This window comes from Pan troglodytes, chromosome 2, assembly GCF_028858775.2.
Source record: "Pan troglodytes isolate AG18354 chromosome 2, NHGRI_mPanTro3-v2.0_pri, whole genome shotgun sequence".
Taxonomy (NCBI): Eukaryota; Metazoa; Chordata; class Mammalia; order Primates; family Hominidae; genus Pan; species Pan troglodytes.
Genome location: NC_086015.1, coordinates 144,558,557 through 144,581,976, shown reverse-complemented (window position 1 = coordinate 144,581,976; position 23,420 = coordinate 144,558,557). Strand labels below are relative to the sequence as shown.

General features: G+C 41.7%; 1 protein-coding gene across 9 annotated transcripts in view; it reads right to left on the bottom strand.

The window, feature by feature from the left end:
• The window catches only part of ZBTB38 (zinc finger and BTB domain containing 38), a 124,965-nt gene that overhangs the window by 77,110 nt on the left and 24,435 nt on the right, over positions 1-23,420 (bottom strand). For 3 of the 9 annotated variants that reach the window (XM_054682279.2, XM_054682280.2, XM_054682277.2), the window contains exons 1-2: positions 3,359-3,887; positions 2,214-2,288 (exon numbers count right to left, since the gene is read on the bottom strand). The gene's annotated coding sequence lies outside the window, so the exon portion shown is untranslated. Of the gene's footprint in view, positions 1-2,213; positions 2,289-3,358; positions 3,888-23,420 lie in introns of those variants that run through there. The other 6 variants (XM_054682282.2, XM_054682283.2, XM_054682281.2 and 3 more) reach the window with 4 other exon arrangements.

The following is a 23,420-nucleotide window of genomic DNA, read 5'->3' as shown; positions in this document are numbered from 1 at the left end:
AGCCTCTGTCAGATATCTGAGAAGCTGTGGCAAATTGGCCAGTAACAGGTATCCCCACACAACAGACAATACATGCTCTTCAGGGTGTGGATGTGGGTGTCAGAAAGGTCAAGTCCAGGGGCAAAAGTCAATCAGAAACCAGAGTGTTTAGTCAGATATTGACAAAACTAGAGAACTAGGTACCAGGCACCTCAGGCAAAGACTTGAGTTCATTTTTATTTCACACCTTTAAATCTGGGGCATCACAAGGCACCCATCATATGGTTTATATTTACCAATGAGGGGAATACTTCACCAACATCAACAATGGTTAGAAGGTTACATAAAATGTTAAACTTATTAAAAGTTCTCCAAACAGAGCTTACAACTTTACCACTTGTTATTTCAGTAAATGTTTTGAAACTTTTCCTGAAAATAAAAAGCTAGACATATATATCACATCTTTTGGGGTAGCATTAATAGCCCCAGCCTGAGACTTTTTAGTCTACTTTTAAATGTTTCTCGGCTGGGCCCGGTGGCTCACGCCTGTTATCCTAGCACTTTGGGAGGCCAAGGTGGGTGGTGGATTGCTTGAGCCCAGGAGTTCAAGACCAGCCTGGGCAACATGGTGAAACCTTGTTTCTATGAAAAATACAAAAATTAGCCAGGCATGGTGACACATGCCTGTAGTCTCAGCTACTTGGGAGGATCACTTGAGCCTGAGAAGTTGAGGCTGCAGTGAGCCATGATCGTGCCACTGCACTCCAGCCTGGGTGACAGAGTGAAACCCTGTCTCAAAGAAAAAAAAAGTTTCTTGGCCGGGCGCTATGGCTCATGTCTGTAATCTCGGCACTTTGGCAGGGCAAGGCCGGCAGATCACGAGGTCAAGAGATGGAGACCATCCTGGCCAACATGGTGAAACCCCATCTCTACTAAAAATACAAAAATTAGCTGGGTGTGGTGGTGCGTGCCTGTAGTCCCAGCTACTCAGGAGGCTGAGGCAGTAGAACCACTTGAACCTGGGAGGCAGAGGTTGCAGTGAACTGAGATCATGCCGATGCACTCCAGCCTGGCAATAGAGTGAGACTCTGTCTCAAAAAAAAAAAAAAAAAAAAAAAAAAAAAGAAAGAAAAGAAAAGAAAAAACAGTTTAATAACTTGGTTTAAAAGTCTAACCTTCGGGAATTTTCACCCTGATAAAGTGTCCCAAGACCTGGAGCAGATCCAGTAGGATACATTTCCAAAGCCTCCAGTAGCAGAGAAAACTATGAGCTAAGGAAGTCAAGAGCTTTCCTATAGACCACTGGGGCTCATAGTTGGGGGAGCAGAATTCTGTCACAATTCCAACTAATATGACTAGATCCAGGAAGAAGAGAAAGCCAGTATAGTCCTAGATCAAGAGGATCCTGAGAGGAAAAATAAGTAAAAGGAAATAAGGAAAATGTCCTTCATGGTTCACTGGCCATGGGCAACATGATGGTGCTCACATAAAGGCTTAGGGTCATAATGGACAGAGGTGTTGAGAAATCTCATCCATTGCATCTTGCCCTCATGGCCAGATGTTACCTAAGAGTGTCAGTCAGGAAAACCTAAATGTGGATAATTTTTTACTTCTCCCACTGTTTCTATGCAACTTTATCCTTGAGTGTCTCCAAGTTTCTTTTATGTGCTGTGCCAGAAAGAACTACCTCTTCTTCAGAAACCCCTCCAGAGCTGTCACTGCTAAGTGGCTGCTCCACCAAGGACTACATTTCCCAGACTCCTCTGTGGTTAGCTGTGGTCATGTGATGGAGTTTTAGCCAATGGAATGTGAGTAGAAGTAACACGCACCACTTCTAGGCAGAGCTCATAAAAAACTCCCATGTGCACTTTTTCATGCTCTTTTCTTACTTCACTGAGGAGTGGAGACACCCCTAGGCGACTTTGAAAACCACATGCTGCAGAAGGCAAAGCCCCTCTCTACCTGTGTCTCTGAATGAATGCATGAAAGACAGTTGCCCCACTGACCTGTACTGTTACATGAGCAAGAAATAAACTATTGTGTTTGAGCCATTATAGATTTGGGGTTCTATTATAACAATTAGCCTATCCTAATATCCTTTTTGATATAGCTGTAATCATTGTGTACAGAAATCTCTGTGCCCTTTCCCCTTTTCTTTGAATCTTACCACAAACTAAAAAAGGAGAATTGGGAGACTTAAATTTAAGTAGCTGTTGGGGACAAATGACACTTACCAAATTAGTGGTCACAACATTCAGATCTTAGAGCCAGAAGAACAGGACTACAGCAGAGCCTCACTTCAAGACAACCTAATATATTAAAGTAAAACAAAAAGTAAAACATAAGGCCTATAAAACAGATATTTTAGTGTGTGATAGTTAATTTCCAAAGGGAGTTGTCCATTTACAAAGGAATATGCCACTGTTTTCCAGTAAATGACAAGCTTCCTTACTGCCTTTAAAATGAGACTTACGCCTCCCCGCTCTCAGTCATTTTAACATAGAATTTCTGAAGAACAGATCTCCCCTGGTACATTAGCTATACGAAGACTAGATGCTGACTCAGGGGATGACTTAGAAGCCGGGAAAATCAGGGTATGATTTCTATGCCTACGTGCTGTTCTCATGTATATGTCAAAACTTTTCTCTTGGGAACTTAACTTTCTTGGGTAGGAACTTCCAGAGGTCGTGAAATTATAGGCTTTGTAAAGAACTATGAGTTTTTAGACAAAGTTAAAACAGACACATTGTGTCTTTGTGCTTAATATCATCCCAGATACGATGGCACAAGTAGGAATGAAAATAAGTCCTCTGTAAACAGGGCGATAAGATAATGGAGGTTCATACACAGAACAATCAGAAACGTGCTCAGTAAAGGCAGCACAATTATGTACATCTTTTTACCAGGGCTGTCATATTTTACCAGGTTAAGTGTGAAAATACCATTTGATGGCACAGGACACGTATTTGCCTAGAACAGGGTTTATTTTTATGTCTGATCGCTCAGTATAAGATCTAGGAAGCAAACAATCCAGAACTCTGAACAAACATTCTGACAGTCTGAAACGGAATACTCAGGTGAGGGGAGGAAGAGGAGGCAAAACAAGAGGGTTGACAGGGAAAGGCATCAGTTGGGCTGTTCTCCCCAGGGTTTCCGTCTTAGTATTGTTTTTTTTTTTTTTTTTTTTTGCATTCTTTTCTGATCCTGTGGAGAGAGATATCAGATCCCTTTGGGGCCGTATTTAGAGGGTCTCCCAAATGCAGTCCCTACTCCCAACTCTGGGCTGGGGCTTGGCAAGCTGTAGGCGTCAGGGAACAAGATGGCGCCCTACGGTGAAGGGTGCTGAGTGAGGGGGGGCCAAAAGTGGGCCTTCACTTACTCGGAGGCGCTGGCTCCTCTGAAGCCCAGACGCTGTCAACTCCCTGGGCCCAGGAGTCACAACCGCTTTCGTGCTCTGGGTTCTTCACTTCTTGTGATCAGCTCCACATATTTTTCTGATGATGTCACCCATTCTGACTTCCTACATTTTGAAAGTTGATCTACAAGTAAAATCTTTCGTGAGGCTTAAAAAGAAGAAAAGAAATAAAAGGTGTGCTATAGGGAGATGGAGAGGAAGAGAAAGGCCGTCGCCTCTTTATTTTGAGATTTGCTGCAGCTGCGAGTGCCACTCCCCAACTAGTTTCCTGGCTTCAGAGGGAGGCCAGTGGCCGGGCGTGGGTGACGTCAGGGCCAGGCCTGAGTCATCGCCAGCAGCCCGGGCCGGGCTGCCCTGCCACTCGGAAGGGGACAAAAGGAACCTTTGATGTCCAGAGGCCCTCCTCTCAGCACACTCGCCGGCACAGACCAGCAGGCCAGGAGAACATTCCTGCCGTCTCCCCACCCCCAGCCGCCCTTCCTACTTCCGGAACAGCCCCAGACAGATTCAACAAGGCCTCCCCAGAGGACATCACCCTCCTGCATGGCAGAGGCATGGTCGTGCTCTGTCAGAGAAGCAGGGAAGAAGAAGAGGGTGTTTCCCTGGGGACCTCTCACTGCCCCTCTGCCATCCCCCTTCTTCTGTGTGGTGCCCACCTTACTCAAGGAGTTGCAGTGGTATTGAAAGAGATACGGAAAGGTGGAAGGCACTTTTGTCACCATCCCCGGGCAGCTCCTGGTGGTCAGTGTCTATTCTCCTCTGCCTCTGTGCTGTGGCCCTGGGCTTTGCTCCCTACCCTGGGTGTCAACCTGAACTAGCTCTTCCTGGATTTAAGACATGACCACTCTTTAAAGGGGATATTTATATCTCAGTGCCTGGCATGAGGCTTGGTAATTATATGATGAATTAAGGAATGATAATTGTAAAATAAAATAGTAGAGGACACATATTAAATACTTAGAGTGAACATTCAAGCCTCCATGCTTTATGAAGATTATTTCATTTATTGGTATTATCACAACAAAAAAGCTGTGAGGTAGGTACTATTAATATTCCTAATGCTATAGAGAAGGAAATGGATGCTCAGAGAGGTTAAGACACTTCTCTAAAGCCTCACAGCTAGTTAGTTCATGGCAGAGCCTGGATCATCTAATCTCACATCCTGTTTTCTTAATCACGGTGCTGAGTGGCTGGAGTGAATGAAGGAATATTGACCAGGGGCAACCTGGCCAGGAGAAAAGAGACAAAGATGGGACTTGAAACCACATCCTACAAGGAAACAATGAAACAATTAGGAATGTTCTGGCAACATGGGCCTCATGCCTTCTTACTGCGTCAACACCAGGTCTGAGGTTTGGCAAGTGGGTGGCTTACTCAGCGTAGCCAGGAGGGCGAGTCAGTCATCAGGTTCAAGTGGGGATGAGAAACTAGGGAGGTCGGATGGACGCAAGCCTGTGGCATGTGGTAGATGCAAAATCCGAGAGCCACGGGGGACAGAGTACCTCGGCGGGAGCCAGAGTCCACGCTTGTCTTTGTTGCCTTCTGGCCTCATGGATGTAGGTGGGAGGGTCAGTCCATCTGGGGTGGACAAGAAGGCTACAGGAAGAAGGACATGACGGCACTCTCAAAGATTCCGGACTCAGAAAAAGAGTTGGAACTGTGGTGTGGTTTTAGAGTGCAGGAGGAGTGAGAAGGGATTGGGAACAGATCTGGACCTGACAATGATAGTTACTTTCTACTCTTAGCGCCCTCCTACCAGGAATCAGCTGCCTTTCTGGGCCTGAGGAAGAGTCCTGGCAATGGCTGTGGGCAAGCAAAGGCGAGGAGGGGTGGTGAGAAGAGAACATCTGCTTATTGGGGTATCTGGGCCCAGCATAAGAATGACCTACGAGGTAGCTTCTCCCTCTGTGGTTTATGATTCTGTGGTTTGTACTTTTCCATGATTCTCTTAGAGTAAATGTCTCATTCCAAGAGGAAGACAAAATCAGGAATTTCCAGCCCCTTGTGGAGGCCTCCTTGATAACACACCCACAGCTTTCCTTCCCACTGTGGGTGGGGTGTCAGGTCACAGAGACCACTCTCCCTGGCTCAGGCAATCTATGCCTCTGATGCCTGGGACATTGTGTAGTTCTACCTTGTTCCTGGGAGCTCTGCCAGTTGCCACTCTGAGGAATTGCACTTGTTCCATGTAGTTTGAATCCCTAGGCAGGTGGAATTTATAGAGGTGAATTTCACAAGAGAGAAAGCCACATGCTTTTAATCAAGGGAGCAGCAGCAACTGATCAGGTTCACTGTCAGTGTCTGCACACAGCCTGATCTTGGGCTGAGGAAATCGCTTTAAGTTCCAGGCATTTTTGGCAGAAGACTTGTTTATTCTTTTCTTCCTTCTCTGCAGAAAATGCCTCTGGGCACCTCCCTGCTCTGTTTCCCCAAAGACTCAGTGGCCTTGCTTGCTTCATATACACAGGTATTTATTTCTCTAATAAGATGAACAGAGGCTGATTATTTCTTCACCCTGCATCCTATCAGGATAATGTGAACAGAAAAATAAAGAAAAGAAGCAGAAATGATCAGTAAGCTTAAGTGAGACACAGATTCTTGGGTTATATGCTCTGGGGTTGATAACTAACAGTGAAAATAAAATCAGAGAACTGGGAAAAATATCCACTTGGAGATACAGAGAAGTAAGTACAATGGCACTTCCCTAGTCTCTACGTGAAGTGGAGCATCCTCCTCCTTTGCTACAACAAATGCAGTTAAATGCTGGTAATTAAAACCAAACCTTTATGAATGCAAGGAATTCCTTGGAAGACTTGTCTGTACTTGTTGACTTAGATTTCTCTCATTTTATTCCCTCTCTTTAAAAAAAATTATTAAGGTATAATTTACATATCAGAAAGTTCACTCACTTAAAGTGTACAATTCAATGGGTTTTAGTGTATTTACAGAATTATGTAATTTGTAATCTATTTTTTTTAACACTTTTTGTCACCACCCCAAAAAACACCGTGCTTATTAGGTATCATTCTTCATTTGTCCCCACCTACCAGCCCTAGATGACCACTCATCTAGTTTCTGTCTCTATAGATTTTCCTCTTCTGGACATTTTCTACAAATGGAATCATACAACATATGGTTCAAATATTTGTCCTCTCCAAAACTCATGTTGAAATTTAATCTCCAATATGGCAGTACTGAGAGATGGGGTCTTTCAGAGGTGGTTAATCCACTCATGGATTAATGGATTAATTGGTTAATGGATTAATGGGTTATCACAAGAGAGAGACTTGTGGCTTTATAAGAAGAGGAAGAGGGACCTGAGCTAGCACTCTCAGCCACCTTGCCATGTAATGTCCTGTGTCACCTTGGGACTTGGCAGAGAGTCTGCACCAGCAAGAAGGTCCTCACCAGATGTGATCCCTAGACTTTGGACTTCTCAGCCTTCATAACTGTAAGAAGTGAATTTCTTTTCTTTATAAATTACCCAGGTTCAAGTGTTCTGTTTAAGCAACAGCAAATGAACTAAGGCATAGAATATTTTAGTACTTCATTCCTTTTTATGCCCAAATAATATTCCACTGTGTGGGTATACAACATTTTGTTTATCCAAATCTCAGTTGATGAACACTTGAGTTGTTTTCACTTTTTGGCTGTTATGAATAATGTTGCTATGAACATTCATGTGCAAGTTTTTTTTTTGTGGACATGCATTCATGTCTCTTGGGTAGACACAAAAGAGTGGGATTGCTGAGTGATATCGTACTATGTTTAACATTTTGAGAAACTATCAAACTGTTTTCCAAAGTGCTGCATCATTTTATATTCTCACTAGCAATTTATGAGGGCTCTGATTTCCCCACATCCTCACCAATGCTGTTATTGCCTGTCTTTTTTATTATAGCCATCCTAGTGGGTACAATGTGATATCTCATTGTGATTTTGAACTGCATTTAACAAATGACTAATGATGTTGAGTGTGTTTTCAGGAGCTTATTGGTCACTTGTATATCTTCTTTGGAGAACTGTCTATTCAAATCCTTTATCTTTCAAATTGGGCTTTTTTTTTTTTTTTTTTTTTTTTTAGATGTATTTCCCCTCTTATTGCCTCGGCTGGAGTGCAATGGCACAATCTCAGCTCACCACAACTTCCACCTCCCGGGTTCAAGTGATTCTCCTGCCTCAGCCTCCCGAGTAGCTGGGATTACAGGCATGTGCCACCACGCCTGGCTAATTTTGTATTTTTAGTAGAGATGGAGTTTCTCTATGTTGGTCAGGCTGGTCTTGAACTCCCGACCTCAGGTGATCTCCCTGCCTCGGCCTCCCAAAGTGCTGGGATTACAGGTGTGAGCCACCTGGACTAAAATTTTTTTTTTTAATTTTTCAGTTTTAGGGATTCTTTATATATCCCAGACACAAGTCTCTTATCAGATATATTTTACAATATTATCTCCCTGTCTACGGTTGTCATTTCATTTCTGGTTGGTGTTATTTGAAGCATAAAAATTTTTAATTTTGATGAAGTCCAACTGGTCTTGAACTCCCGACCTCAGGTGATCTGCCTGCCTCAGCCTCCCAAAGTGCTGGGATTACAGGCGTGAGCCACCACACTTGGCCTAATTTTTTTTTTTTTAATTTTTGAGTTTTAGGGATTCTTTATATACCCCAGACAAAAGTCCCTTATCAGATATATATTTTACAATATTATCTCCCTGTGTATGGTTGTCATTTCTTTTCTGGTTGGTGTTATTTGAAGCATAAAAGTTTTTAATTTTGATAAAGTCCAACTTATCAATCTTCTCTTTCATCACTTGTACTTTTGGCGTCATATTTGAGAAAACATTATCTAACCCAAGGTCATGAAGATTTACACCTGAGTTTTCTTCTGAGAGTTTTATAGTTTTAGTTCTTACATTTAGATCTATGATACACTTTAAGTTAATTTTGCTTATGGTGTGAGGTAGGGATCCACATTCATTCTTTTCATGTGGCTATCCGGTTGTCCCATAACTATTTGTTGAAAAGATTATTCTTACAATAATTCTGTACATATAAAACTATTCTAAAATAAAGAGTTTATTTATTTTTCCCTCTATTGAATTGTCTTGGCCCCTTTGTCAAAAATCAACTGACCATAAATATTAATATTTATTCTTGGACTCTTAATTCTATTCCATTGATTTAGATATCTATTGTCATGTCAGTACCACACTGTTTTGATTACTATAGCTTCATATTATGTTTGGAAATTAGGAAGTGTGAGTCCACCAACTTTGTTCTTTTTCAAAATCGTTTGGCTATTCTGGATCCCTTGCATTGCCATATGATTTTTAGGATCAGCTTCTCAATTTCTGCAAAAAATACAGCTGGGGTTTTGATAGATGTTAAATGGTACCTGCAGATCAATTTTGGGAGTAATCCCATATTAGCAATATTCAGTCATCTGATTCATAAACCTAGGAAACCTTCTCATTTATTTAGATCTTTGATTTATTTCAGCAATGTTTTGTTGTTTTCAGTGTACAAGTCTTGCAATTCTTTTGTTAAATTTATTCTCGAGTATTTTATTAACTGGTATTGTTTATACTGGGAATCATCTATGCTCACGGACTTAAGAGCTTGTGCTTTCATGATCAAAAGTCTTAAGTCCCAGTCCTGGTTTCACTATTTATTAGCTGCATGTAATGTAAGGTTACTTAGACTGTATCAAGTTCTTTTTCTTCATCTGAGAAAAACGAAATACTAATACCACCTCATGGGTTTGTTATGCAGATTAAATAAGATAATGCATATGTAACCCTATTCAGACCATGACCTACAGGGTGCAGTCTTGGGGTGGGGGGCAGGGTTGCAGCCCAAGAAACCCAGTCTAGTCACCAAAAGTAATTTCTAATTAACTCATATTAATACTTGCATTTCTCAAACATCACAAAGAGCCCCTTCAATTCCCCTCAGCATCCTTTTCCCCTCCTATCCAAGCCTCTTACACCCCATAGCTTCTGCCTCCCTTTCTTTCTCCCAAACTCCTTGAAATCTTTTCTCCAGTCCTAATCAGCCTTCCTCTGGTCCTTCCGCTTCTGTCCAGTTCTTCTTCTGTTGGGGCAGAAAAAGAAATTGGACAAACAAAGCCAGAACTCTTGTTAGTGGGCAGGAAGAGAAGAAAATCAGGGAACACTTAAACTTAATTTATGTCCTATCACTCATGTAAAGTGCTTAGTGCAATGTCTGATATATAATAATGGCTCAATAAATGTTGGATTAAAAATGTTTTTTGTGCTGGTGGTTATTTTATGCTATCTATATTTTATGTTATCTGTTTTATGTTAATGATGTGGGGGGTTTAGATCATAACCTCTGAGAATCCAGTCTAGAGGTTGCTACCCAATGGCCCATCCTCACTCATTTGGGTGAATTTTGGGAATTCAAATTTGGAATTATTGTTCTCTTTTCTTCCTCCTGAATCACGCCTCAGAGAATCAGCCCTTGGAAAACTATAAAACTTGTAAAAAGTTCATCTTTAGGGCTCCTTGAATACTGTTCGGAGGACACATCTGTTTCCTCCCTAGACCAGCTCCAGGACCCTATACTCTTTCCCCTCCACAAAACCTTCTAGTATAATACCTTCAAGTGCAGGTCAGGACTCATTATTTAGTGGGTCAGCATGGGTTTCAAGTGATAGAATAAAATAAAACAATAGAAAAGATCCAAGTACATTATAACTAACACTTTCGTTTCGATTTTATAATATGTATGTGAGCTGGGTCTCTCTGTGAAACATATTTTCTATTGTGGTTCAGGGTTTTAAAAAAATGTTTAAAAACCAGTGTTGTAGATCCCTCACTTTCGCTGAGGTGTATAAACAACTCATCAGAGCATAAGGTAAACTCCTCTTAGTGATCTGTCCACTTTTATAGGGATGGAGACCTTAAGCCCTAGGGATGAAGCTCCATCAGTAGTGAAGTATTTGGGGGCACTGAGGCTCTTTCCTGTAATTTACAACACTTGGAGAAGGAGTAACTTCTGTTTGCTCTGTGGACCTACCCTGCTCCCTCATGCTACCCCATAGCCATCCCCTTCTCTCATTCCCACAATATCTACACATTCACACCTTGAACTTGTGTGGGGTTTTCTATTTTTCAAGACTCTTTCACGTTCTCCATCTCTTCTGGTTTTCACAACTATTCTATGAAGTTGATGGGTCAGACGCAAGTCCTTGCTTGACCACTTAACATACTGTGTGACCTTAACTTCTCAGCCTCAGCTTCCTCAGTTTTGTTATCTATATAAAACCAGAGAAGTCAAGAAATTTGGCCAACATCACACAGCCCAGAAGTGGCAGGACCAGGAACAGAACTAGATTTTCCACCTCCCAGCCTGGTTGTCCTGCAGGCTCCGCTTATGGAAATGCACATCTTTTTTTAGAGGCATGATTCATCTGACTACCTTACAAAGAATGTTTAAAAAGCAGAGAATATTTTGCTCTCCCCTCCCCGCCATATCTAAAAACACTGACTTTTATGGCACCAGGCACAAGACAAACAACTCTTCATGCTTCGTGGTAAGGGGTTATCACACTCAACATCAAAGACTATTTATTTAAGGCTGGGGCGGTCAGAAACAGAAACAAAGTCAAGAGGAGAGGAAAACAAAGTTCCCTGAGTGCTCTGTTTTTGTCCTTTGTGTAGCAGAGTGTCCCCTCTAGTGGCTCTGGAGGAAAATAGCTTCTGGAAAACAAATTTACAGATTTGACATTGACGGAGTCAGAGAATTTGGTGCTCTAGGTGAGCTTAAAGCACTTGGTTCTGTGCTTCCTTTTATTGATGAGAAACTGAGGACAAGAGCAGTGATTCTCAACCAGGGGTGCGTTTGCCCCCTGGAAAACGTTTGGCAACATCTGGAGACTTTTTTATTGTCATTTTGGGGGTAATACCGTCAACAGTGGGTAGAAGCCAGGGATGCTGCCAAACATCCTACAATACACAGGACAGCCCCCCGACCCCAACACAACTATCTGGTCCAGTAAGTCGATAGTGCCGAGGTGAAGAAATCCTAGACTAGAAAAATGATGGGACCTGCCCAGGGACTTACAGCTTATTCACAGCTTTTGACAGCTCAGACTAAGCACTCTCTTTTTGTTCCTTACTTTTTAAAAATTAGAATTGTTAATGATTCAAAAATAATACGTGTTCATAAATAAGAGTAATATAATAAAATATAATTAAAAGATTTTCCATCCCCTCATGCCTCCCCAGAATCAATGTTAACATCCTTGGTGGTTGATTAGGCCGAACTGTATTAGAAATGACAATTGTAGACCCTTTTTGATGTACAAAAATGGCAATTTCTGATGGCAAAGCTTAAGACGTTCATCCCTCACTCCAGGCACACGCCGAAACAAGCATCAAGGCACACAGGGGATTCTTTTGACTTTGCTTGTCATACAGGAGTTAGAGTCAACAGCACAAATTATAAGCAGCACTGTGGGGTCCCAGAGCTAAGATGGTCTATGACAGACATTAGAGGACACTGAATTGTGTGGTGCATGTGTTTAATGCCTCTTTGACACTTGGGATCTCACCCTTTTGTAGAGAGCTTGGTTCAGGATTAGAGTCTTCTGTAGGCTATGCTGTCTAACTAGAAATTAGTAAGATTCTTTTGTTGTTTTTGTATTTATTATTATGGGCACTTTATAGGAAGCACTGTTGGTTTTCTATTGAATATGAGGTTTTAAAACTTCATCTTATGACAAATTTATAAGAAAAACTAAGACAACTCAAAAAAATTTTGTTGTTTTTGTTTATGAGACAGGGTCTTGCTCTGTTGCCCAGGCTGGAGTGCAGTGGTGTGATCATGGCTCACTCCAACCTCAACTTTCTGGGCTCAAGCAATCCTCCCACCTCAGCCTCCTGAGTAGCTGGAACCACAGGCATGGACCACCATGCCTGGCTAATTTTTTAACTTTTTGTAGAGATGAGGTCTTGCTGTGTTGTCCAGGCCAGTCTCGAACTCCTGGGCTCAAGTGATCCTCCTGCGTTGGCCTCCCAAAGTGCTGGGATTACAGGCATGAGCCACTGCACCTGGCCCATTATCTTTTTATTGATTACTGTTTTTCTTATCTTCACTGTGCCATTTGACCACATTCTTATCTTCAAAAAATACTGTCCTTTGCTGGACTAAGAATGCTCTACTATCCTGGATCTTCTTTGTCTCTTGTGGCAAACACTGTTGTTAGCCTACACAATTGCCACCACCTCTTCCTTCCTTCTTGCTGGGCACAGCTCACCACCCACCATAGGGGCTGACAATGGCAGATAGGCACATGCTCAGCCTACCTCGCAACTAAGGCATGGATGTGTGGCATGATCCTGGCCAATGGCACATGAAGGGAAGTTTCTTGGGTAGAGCACTGGGAAAAAGTTTCTTTCCTTAAAACCCAGAGATTCAGGTTTCTGTAGGCAATTGTATGAAGAGGTGATTCCTTGAAGAGCAGCAGCATCTTCCAACAATGAGGGGGAAGGTCAGAGTGTAAAAACCAGTACATTAAGATGGTGAAGAGAAAGGTGGAAGAGCTGGGTCCTTGGCAACACTGGTAAGTCCTGGGCCAACTCGAGAACCACCTACTTCCAGATTTCCTGTTAGTAAGATAATATGTCTTTGTCATTTATGCCATTTGTAGTTCAGTGTTCCTTACTTGCAGCCAAAATCTTCCTTACTGAGCACTCATATGACCACATAACAGCTACTCACTGGCCTCCTAATGGCTCTCCTTGGTCTCCCAGCCCCAATCCACCATCCTGAATCCAGTCCCTTCTCTCTAAAGAGCCAGTTTGGTTAGAGAATTCTGTAGTTCAAGCCTTTAGTGGTAGTATTGTGCCAAATCAAAGAAGCCACTGACAAAAGACCACAAATTCTATGTTTTCATGCATATAAAATGTCCAGAACAGGGAAATCTATAGGGGCAGAAAATAGATTAGTGGTTGCTTAGTGGTTGCTTAGGGCTGGGATGGAGATAGGGGCTTAGGGAGGTGACAGCCAAAGGGTACAAGGTTTCTTTTTGAAGTGATGAAAATTTTCTAAAAGTGACTGTGTTGATGGTTGCATTTGTCTGTGACTATACTAAAAAAATTTGAATTATACACTTTAAAAGGGTGAATTTTACACTTTAAATAGGTGAATTGAATGATGTGTGAATCATATCATAATAAAGCCATTTTTAAAAGAACATTTCAGTGGTGATCTATTATCTAGAAAATGAAGCACAAATTCATTTCCTTGACTTTCAAAGTTTTCCACCCTCGGGCCTCAAACTATCATCTAATTTAAATCCTCCTGACTTCCCTATATGGCAGACAATTGGACAGATCGCAAGGCTTCCAGACACACAACCTGTGCTTCACTGCTTCTCTGCCTTTGCTCCTTTGTTCCCTGGGCCTGGCAGGATCCCTCCCACCATCTTGGTCTATCAAAATTTAACTTGCCTCTGAGGTTCAATTCCAATGTTCTCCCTAATATTTCTGCCTGGAAAGCCAGGCAGAAATGCCCCTTGCACCTCTGAATTAGTAGAATTCAACAGACTTCCTGTGGCGCTTACCTTGTCCTCTTTCATAGGCTGATTGGCTATATGACCACAGTTTCTGAATCAGAAGTTGGTGCTAATACTGTGTCAGTAAGAAAGAATATTACAAACCAGGACTACTTTAGAAAATTTGGATTATGTGGCTACCATAATAGCCTTCCCACTAGAGTGTATGATCTTTATTGGGAAACATCTTTTCTTCTCTCACAGAGTTCTCACCGCGGTCTCTCAAATGAATAAAAGAGCTTAGGTTCCTTTTTTCTCTACAATGCATATAAAATGTGGTTAGGTGGTGTTAATTAAGGGTCTTACCTCTGCATTATACAACAAATAAATAAAAGCTAAGTTGATGATACAAACTTTTTTAAAGACCACAAAAATAGCCAGGCGCAGTGGTTCATGCTGTAATCCCAGCACTTTGGGAGGCTGAGGTGGGCAGATCACCTGAGCTCAGGAGTTCAAGACAAAAATTAGCAGGGCGTGGTGGCGGGTGCCTGTAGTCCCAGCTACTCAGGAGGCCGAGGCAGGAGAATCGCTTGAACCCGGGAGCCGGAACTTGCAGTGAGCCGAGATTGCGCCACTGCACTCAAGCCTGGGCAACAGAGCGAGGCTTCATCTCGAAACAAACAAACAAATGAACAAACAAACAAAACAAAACAAAAAACAAAAGATGACAAAAATACCAAATGGAAAAATAAAAGAGAATATTTTTATAATGGAGGGTGCCTTCCTGAATAAGTCACAAAACTCCAAATACCATAAAGTAAGTCATTGATAGATTTCTTTGCATAAAAACCCTGTTTGGCTAAAGACACCATTAACACTGTTGAAAGACAAATGACATACTTTGAGAAAATATTTTCAGGAGAATAATAAAGGATTAATATCAGTGCTAATCGAACAAACAACACACAAGAAAGAGGGCAAAGAAAAAAAAGTAAGTCATAGAAAAAGTACCAATGACAAATAGTATATAAAACATGTTCAATATCACTAGCGTCAGGGAAATGGAGACCAACACAAGGAGGGTCATTTGCCTGTCGCATTGGCAAACATGGAAAAGATTAAGAATATGCCTAATGGTCAAGTGTATGGAGAAAAGATCAAACACAAATAGTAGTAATGAGAAAACAAATTGGTTCTATATAATTTATAACATATATTATACATAATTTTGAAGACAGCAATTTGGTAGTGATCTAATTATTTTCTGCAATGAACAGATATTACATTTATAGTTCCCAAGTGAACTTTTAAAAAAAGTCATTCTTGATGATTAATGAAGGAAATCTTAAATCTTTTTTCCCCAATTTCTCCATTCTAAGACACTTCTATAGAATACGCTTATTAAGATAATTTCCCAGTTGTTTGCAATAACAAATAAGGAAGCCTAGCAGGAACAATCATCTTTAAAAGCTATCCTCTAACACTTTAAGTGAGAATTTAAGAATTGCCCATATTTGCCTGGACTGATACAGCCAGAGCACTTGACCAATTGACCAACTCGATGAGGAGAGCAGGGAGGGGGACGAGATGCTGCTCTGCCTTGGTTTCCCCATCTCTGGCTTCCCTTGATTGGTATTTGGTTGTGTCAATGCGTTTTGTTTCCCTGATGCTTGGTGAGGCTTTCATGTAAGGTTAGATGTAGTACAGAATTGTGTCAGTCTTTATGGTCGACCAAATACCGAGGCTTCCCCTGAACCTGGCATATTTTCTTACCCTACTGTCTTTCCTAAACAGAGCTGCAGCAGCCCTGTAACACTTTTGTATGAGTGAGAAAAGGTGTCCCTTGAAGTGTAGCCCCGTGCCAGGATGCAAGGCTGGGCGAGGGAAGAGCCGTCTGTCTTCTCACCCCTGGGCCACTGTATGAGCAGTCCTATTCCTTACTCCAGCCCTAGTCCAACTGCTGTGCAGGAAATCCTAACAAATTGCCATTTCCTCATTTCCCATGGTCCCAGGGCACAGCAGCATCTGCTACAGTTAATGCTTTCTTTCCATGGCTCCTCTTTCAGAACTGCCCTTTGAGATTTCATCAGGGCTCCACATCGCCTTTGTTAATGCACTTGGCCACACAACCCCCACTCCACCACACACACACAAACACACACCTATAGGCTGAGTGTTCACCCATGAAACAGAGAGTGGCAGAGAAGTTAATTGGTGTCCTTTTTACTGCTGCGGCCTTACCAGCAAAAAAGCATGATAAGGGAATTTCTTCTTAGCTTTGAATTTTGTGTCTTGGGCTGGCTCTCCTTCCTCAGGGGGAAAGAAATAGCCCTTTGTGCTTTGGAGCCTAAAACAGAGAAGTTTTTGGGCTCCCAGGATAAAGCCCCTCCACTCAGATCTTTGTTTGAAATCCAGACTGATTAAGAAGAATTATTCAGGATGGTGGAGACAGTTGCTGTGGCTAAAGGAGGAGAGGGTGGTCCAGCCCTACTGGTGACCCCCCTAAGATGGGAAGTCTGTGTGGGAGGTGGGTGTTTGGGCTAGAGATTTACAGGGTGGCAGGGATCTACATCCCACCCCTGCTGTGTGAACTCAGGTGGGAGCTACTGGAAAGCCTGTGGAGGCTGCACACTGTACGCTCTGACTTTGAGAGCCGGAGTAGGGCTCTCCATGGATAACCTGTGGCCAGGGGAGACAAGCACAGCACCAAGACGCCTTTCCATGGCCCCCTAGAGGGTCCAACTAGCAGAAAAGACTAGAACATGGAGTAGCAGGAGTAGCGGTTACCACGACAACCACCACGGTCTATGAATCAGGATATCCCCATTTCTCTGGGCATGTGAAAGCCTAGGGCTCCTGTACATGCCCATGGAGGGGTCAGGAAGACCGAGTAACCAGGATATTAGACTATTTCCCAACCTTGGAGAGTAAGGACCTTGTAGCCAAGTTTAATCTGATTTTAGAGAAGTACAGGAATGTGACATTCTTTGCCTCTGGGTATTGCTATTATACAGCATTCTTACCTGTTACCCACATTTATCTCTATAATGTAATCTATGAGATTCCTTGGAAAGAGAGGAGTGCTTGTACTTTGAGCAGAGCTTCCTCAACTCTCCTTCCTCTCATTGTAATCTTTACCTCTTAGAAATTCTAAGAGAATATAAACTAAGCATGTGTAGCTTAGTTTATAACAATGTGTGCATATATTAATTTAGTGGAAACATGACTTCTTAGGATCTTGCCATGTGCTCCACTACCCATCCTAAAAATAAGATGAAAACAGGATCTTCAAGAAGAATCATGAGAAAGAGGCCTGGAATTAGGCCTAGACCCTCCATCTTGGTTACGCCTATCATTCTCCCAGTGCCCATCATTCTCCCAGTGCCCATCATCTGAGGAACAACAGGGTGAACTGCAAGTCCTTAAACAAATGGATTTAGTTCCTCTGACTCAATCAGAGTTTTGCAGTAATAGCCATTATGCAAAAAGCAATGTGTTAAGTATTCTGAGAGACAGAGAGAAGTAAAAGATATGGGTACTTCCAGGAGGAAGGTACTGCCTGCCTGGAGAGATATGCCGATGAATCCCGAGGTGGAGCTGTGCTGACCATGAGCAAGGGAGGATGTAGGGAGCCCAGAAAGCTACAAGGACTGGACCAGTCAGGAAGGCTCCCTGGAGGAGAGCTTCTAGGAGGAAACTTTTGCCCATCCAATTTCTCCATTTCAGTCAGCTGGGAGAGAGAGGAGGGGAAAGAGAGAGAAACTCCAGGGAAGAAGAAGCTGGCTGGACAAAGGGACAGAGATGAGAATGGCCACCACCTGATTGCGAGGCAGCATGTTGGAAGCAATGGGGAATGCATGGAGTGTGGCCTGGAAAGTGGGACCAGCTTTCAATGCTGTATAGAGTTTTTCAGACACTGGGCAGCTGGGTTTTCAGCACAGGAATTCCATGCTGAGAGCAGGGTTTAAAGAGGATTAGCAGGCAGCTCACGTGGGATATACTGAGTGTTAAGGGTTTTGTAGGTTAGTAATGATTTCCTTGTAATAACGTTTATGGTATTTTTTAAAAGTTAACTTTGAGATACAAGCATTGTGTGTATTGTGCACAGAACTTTGAAAGAGATTATACCTTGATACCACTTAATCCACACTATTTATAAGAGTGTGAAGGGATTATTTACTTACGAAATCAACAAGTCCAACCAAGAGGGCCTGAGTTGAAGAAATTTGGGATAAGACCAGATACCCAAGCGTTGACTTCATAAGGTGGCTTATGAATTCCTGCAGCAGTTAGCTGATGATCATGTTGTTCTGCAAGACCACACTTGCCGGAGGAACAACTAGAGTGTTCCTGGAGATAACTGCTGGAGTCCAGGATAGCTTCCAAGAAGCTGTCTCCATCTACGGTGAGTAACAGTGAACCAGGACTGTCATCAGACAGCTAGGAGCAATCTCACTGCACTCAATGCCTCATTTGCTATGCTCATGTGTCCATTTATTCATTCACTCATTCATTCAAGTATTTCTACCTGCTAAGGCGCTGTGGAAGATACAGGCTTCAGCAATGTGTGGCATGGTCCATAATCCATGGGAGAAACATACATACATACAAATGATAGTGGAGCCATTGTTCTCTCTTTCCTTCTTCCCCCTTCTCCCCTTCCCCCCTTCCCAATGCCCTTTCCCTCTGGAAAACTGAAATATCTATTGTATTGGTAGGTAATTGATTCTCAATTTTCTTCCATGAGTTCTAATGTCTTTTGCTTTTTGGTTAGTAACAAGAGTGAAGACATTCAATGAGAAATTTTAGAATTCTTTACTTTTCTCTACTTTATAAGAGGTGTGGGTTGGAGGAAGCTTGGGGGTAAGTGATGCAAAAGGGGAAAGATGAAAAAGGGGCATCACCCTCAGGGGGAAGGGCCAGAACTCATGGAAAGAAGAGAGGGTTGGGTTGAGGTCTGAGGGCTTGGTTTGGAGAGAAAGAAAGAGGAGGCGGTAGAAGAGAAATGGTGAAGGTGACAGAGACAGAGAGATTGATGGGGAGGAGAAAAGAGAGAGCCTCTGGGCTTAAACACCCCTGGTGAACTGAGGGATTTGGGACGAAGGGACTCTTGTCTGTCTGGAGGAAGTTTTGCTGTGCATTATGCCCTGAAACTCCTTCATCATGGTCTGCACATACTCTGCTACTTTTCAAGGTTTGGGGATGGGGGGAGGGGAGGTCAGGGTTTGTTGGTTTGTTTGTTCGTTTGTTTGGCATGCAAACTAGTACTACTAAGACTGAAGGCAGCTTAGTCTTATTTGGGGGTTCTTATGTTACCTTCAATTTTGCAGTCGAGTGTCTTCAGGTTTCCTTTGTCTGTGCATGCTTGATATCTGGGCTCACTGGCCTGTGAGTTCGCCGTGATCAGAGATATGGCTTTTATGGCTGCAGCATGTAGTGGCCCAGCTCAGCAGGGCCACTCCTTCATCTGGGGAAAATACAGGCTTCACTCTCTACTCTGCCTAGAGAGCTGCTTTGTGGCAAAGATCATCCATCCCTCTCGTCCACTCTCTGGCTTACCCCATTTGTCATGTATTATGCCTATAATTCATTTTGCTTTAAGTTCTCCCCCAGTTCCCTTCACCCATGTATACCATCATCACCCCATTTTCCTAGCTATTCCTTGAGCCAACCCTAGCTGGCTTTCCCTTTATGAAATGCTTCTTCTGTTCTTGCCTGCTTACTCATCTCTCTCTTAAACTTGAAGCCCTCCCATTGACCTTCCCTCCATCTGTATATCTTCACTCTAAACATACTCTGAATCTTACCCCTTCTACAACATTCTGATTCTGAGAGTTCGGATTATCATGGGTTCTTTCATAGTCTATACATACCTTGAGGACACAGACATATTTATTTGTGTAACCCCAGAAGGAGGCAGGTGCTGGGATTATACATCCCAGATAGCCACACGTCTCCCTCTCTCACTTCATTCAGGTTTCTGCATGAAATAGCAGCCCCCTCTCTCCACTCTAGCTTCTTTTTCTGCTCTATTTTTCTTTATCACTTGATATATAAAAAAATTATTCATTGAATTGTTGACTATCTGCCTCCCCTGCTCCCCTAGAGTGTAAGCTTGGTGAGAGCAAGGACTTTGTCTGCAGCTTTAGGCCAAAACCATGCCTGGCATATTTATTGGGTAAATGAATTCTTGGTAGATCTCAAGTACTCAGTCAATATGGAACTGAATTAAATAATGAGAAGTAAACCTCTAGAAACATAACCTTACAAAAACAAGACTTTATCTTTGTATTGAAATCTCCAACAACCTGAGGTTCAAATGGTATCTTCCTCTCCCATGGGATTAAAAAACCCCTCAAAAATATAAGCTTAACTCATCTATAAATGAACTGTTAGATCACGATTGCACTTAATACTTAACATTTTCAACCTATAATATTGAATCTGAGAAAAGCGAAAAGGGAAAATTAATGACAATACTTTTTTTTTTTTTTTAAGAGACAGAGTCTTGCTCTGTTACCCAGGCTGGAGTGCAGTGGAATGATTACAGCTAACTCCCAGGCTCAAGTAATCCTCCTGCCTCAGTCTCCCAAGTAACTAGGACTACAGGCATGTGCCACTGTGCCTGGCTTTAAAAAATTTTTTTTGTAGTGACAGGGTCACTATGTTGCCCAGATAGGATCTGTCTAGTCATGCACCCCTGGCCTCAAGCAATCTTCTTGCCTCAGCCTCCCAAAGTCCTAGGGAGGGAACTTTCTCTCCTCCATGCCTGGTATGATATATGTTTTTGTACTATTAAAGAAAAGTATTGATAATTTTATCTTTGCAAGACAATTTTTATTTTGCTAAGCTGACTTGGACCAGACATTTACATTGGCATTTGGAATGAATGTATGTCATATGCCTCTTTTTAAAAATTGTGAATTGTATATTAGGAGAATTCATAAAACATGGTTGTACCATTTAAAGGATAAGTATGAAGCAAGCAACTGGTCAATTACTTCTCAAGTCAAATAACAGTAATGTCAGTTCTCTAGGAGCCCCTAGCATTCCTTTCTGAGTTCTGAGCACAACCACCTCCCTGCCCTAGAGATAACACAACCCTACCCTGTGTGATAATCTTTCACTGGCTTTTCTTTATAGTTTAGCAACCCACGTTTTATAATATAAATTTTTTTCAAAATAATAATGCACATTGTTAAGAAAAAATAAATAAAGCAATGGTGAACTGTCTTCTCCAGTACTACTGTACAAAGGCAATCGTTTCTTACCTTTTTAGACATTTCTTCTGGTAGACATCTCCATATCTTTAAGCAATATGCTTATATTGCTAGCGCATGCTGTATTCATTTTAAGAGAGTGAGAGTAGAGGAAAGGAATGTTCTTACCAACAGAATGAAAATTTGAATTTTATCAGAACTTTTCTTAGCAACACTTGATGCTAGAAGGCATTGGAACAATTTTTCCATGTTTCAAGAAAAAACAATTTTCAAACTAAAAATACACTTTTGACTCATATATCAATTAAAGGTGATAATTAAATATGATGTCAAAGAAAATTGATCACCTACACATCCTTTCTAAAGAAGTTACCTGAGGATCTGTTTCAGCAAACCAAGGAATTAAGACCAGAAAGAACAAAATGTAGACTCCAAGCAATTTAATCCAGTGAAGACCCAGAGAGCAAGACGTCCAAATTGAAGTAGGTGAGGTCTCAGGAGCAAAGAAGAGGATTTGATAGAATTACTGATTACATAAGGAGATTGAATAAACTTGAGGGATAAAATGATGACAAAGATGCTCAGAAAGGCAAATACAAACTCCAGTGAAAAAAACCAAAAGACTATACAAGAAAAGAAATATAATCAGAGTGGTTACTAACCCTACAATATTTTTCATGGTCACCATAATGTAAGCCCTGTTACTCATTTTCAACTCCTAGACTAAACCTATAAAGAAAGCACAAAAGACTTCATTTTAGTCACAACACAGATTACAAATGTCATAGAGGATCTTTTCTTATCCCCGATGTGTAAACGTAATGATTCTATGTCTAATGGACTCATGTCCTTCAGCTCTAGGAAATGTCTTCTATTTCTCAATATGCATTTTCTCTTACTGTCACTACTATTAGTCAGCTGTGGAGCATCCTGGATTAGCCCTCTAAGACTCTTTTGTTTTATGATTTCTATCTTTTTGTCCTCTTTGGGAAATTTCTTTGAATTTATATTCTAATGCTTTTGTTTAAAAATATATAGAGATATTTTTGTAAATGTTTTAAATATCCAAGGGCTTCTAACAATGCTCTGATTTTTCTTTTTTCATTGCATCCTGTTCTTTTATGATGCAATATCTCATCAAATTTCTCAGGGGTGCCAACTGGGGGTTTCTTTCTTCCCTTCTGTTTCTCATCTTTACTCTTTCCTTGGGCCATTCTTGTTTTTATTTTTATCTGTCTTTCATGATGTATTTTTATTTATTTTTTCGAGACAGAGTCTCACTCTGTTGCCCAGGCTGGAGTACAGTGGCATGATCTCAGCTCACTTCAACCTCTGCCTCCCAGGTTCAAGTGATTCTTGTGCCTCAGCCTCTCAAGTTGCTGGGATTACAGATCTGCACCACTACACCCAGCTAATTTTTGTATCATGTTGTATTCTTTCTTCAAGTATCTGATCATCCTCAGTTGTCTTTAATTCAGAATGAGACAATAAGGTGCTAATTGGCTTTGGGGTTTTTTGTTTGTTTGTTTGTTTGATTGTTTTTTGCACCTGGAATGAGCTTACTAGTGGTGATTTAACCTTGTGGTGATTTAGCGGTTAACTGCTGCATGATCTCAAACAGCACTCTGTGCTTTAGTTTCTTCCTAGAGTTGTGAATATTAAATGAATTAATATATAATGTACTAATTGCAGTGTTTTATAACTATTTGCTGCTTCTATTACTTGCATTATAATTACTCGGTAGGGACTCAGCTATTTAGCTAGGGAATTCCTAAATGTCAGGATATCAGGAGTTTCATTTTTGGGGCCACCTCATTTTTAGAGAGAAGAGCAAGTCTGTCAGATTTTTAGTGGAGTGAGGGAGAAAAGGTAGAGGAGGGCCTGTCTGGCTGCCAAGTGGGGTGAAAGGCTAAGTGCTCCTTTGGGGTATTTCATGAATCATGGTGATTTCAGCCCCATCACTCTCTCAGCTGATGTTTATGAGTTGCCTAGTCTCTTAGATTTTGCATTGCAAAGATTTCCTCCTCAGTTCTAGCCTCCCCCACCCTTACTCTTGTAATATAGGTTTGGCTTCCTTTATCTTTCTTCTACCTCCACTTCTCCATCCACTGTTTACCCTCCAGAAATTCTGTAAAATTGCTTCTCTGCCGGGAGTCCCTTTACCATTACTATGGTGATTATCACTTTTTAAATGCCATTACTATCATTTTAGTGGGGTCTTGGTGAGGATAAATCAAGTGTGCTTATCTGCCATCTTTAATCAGATACTCATCGGCTCTTGACAGAT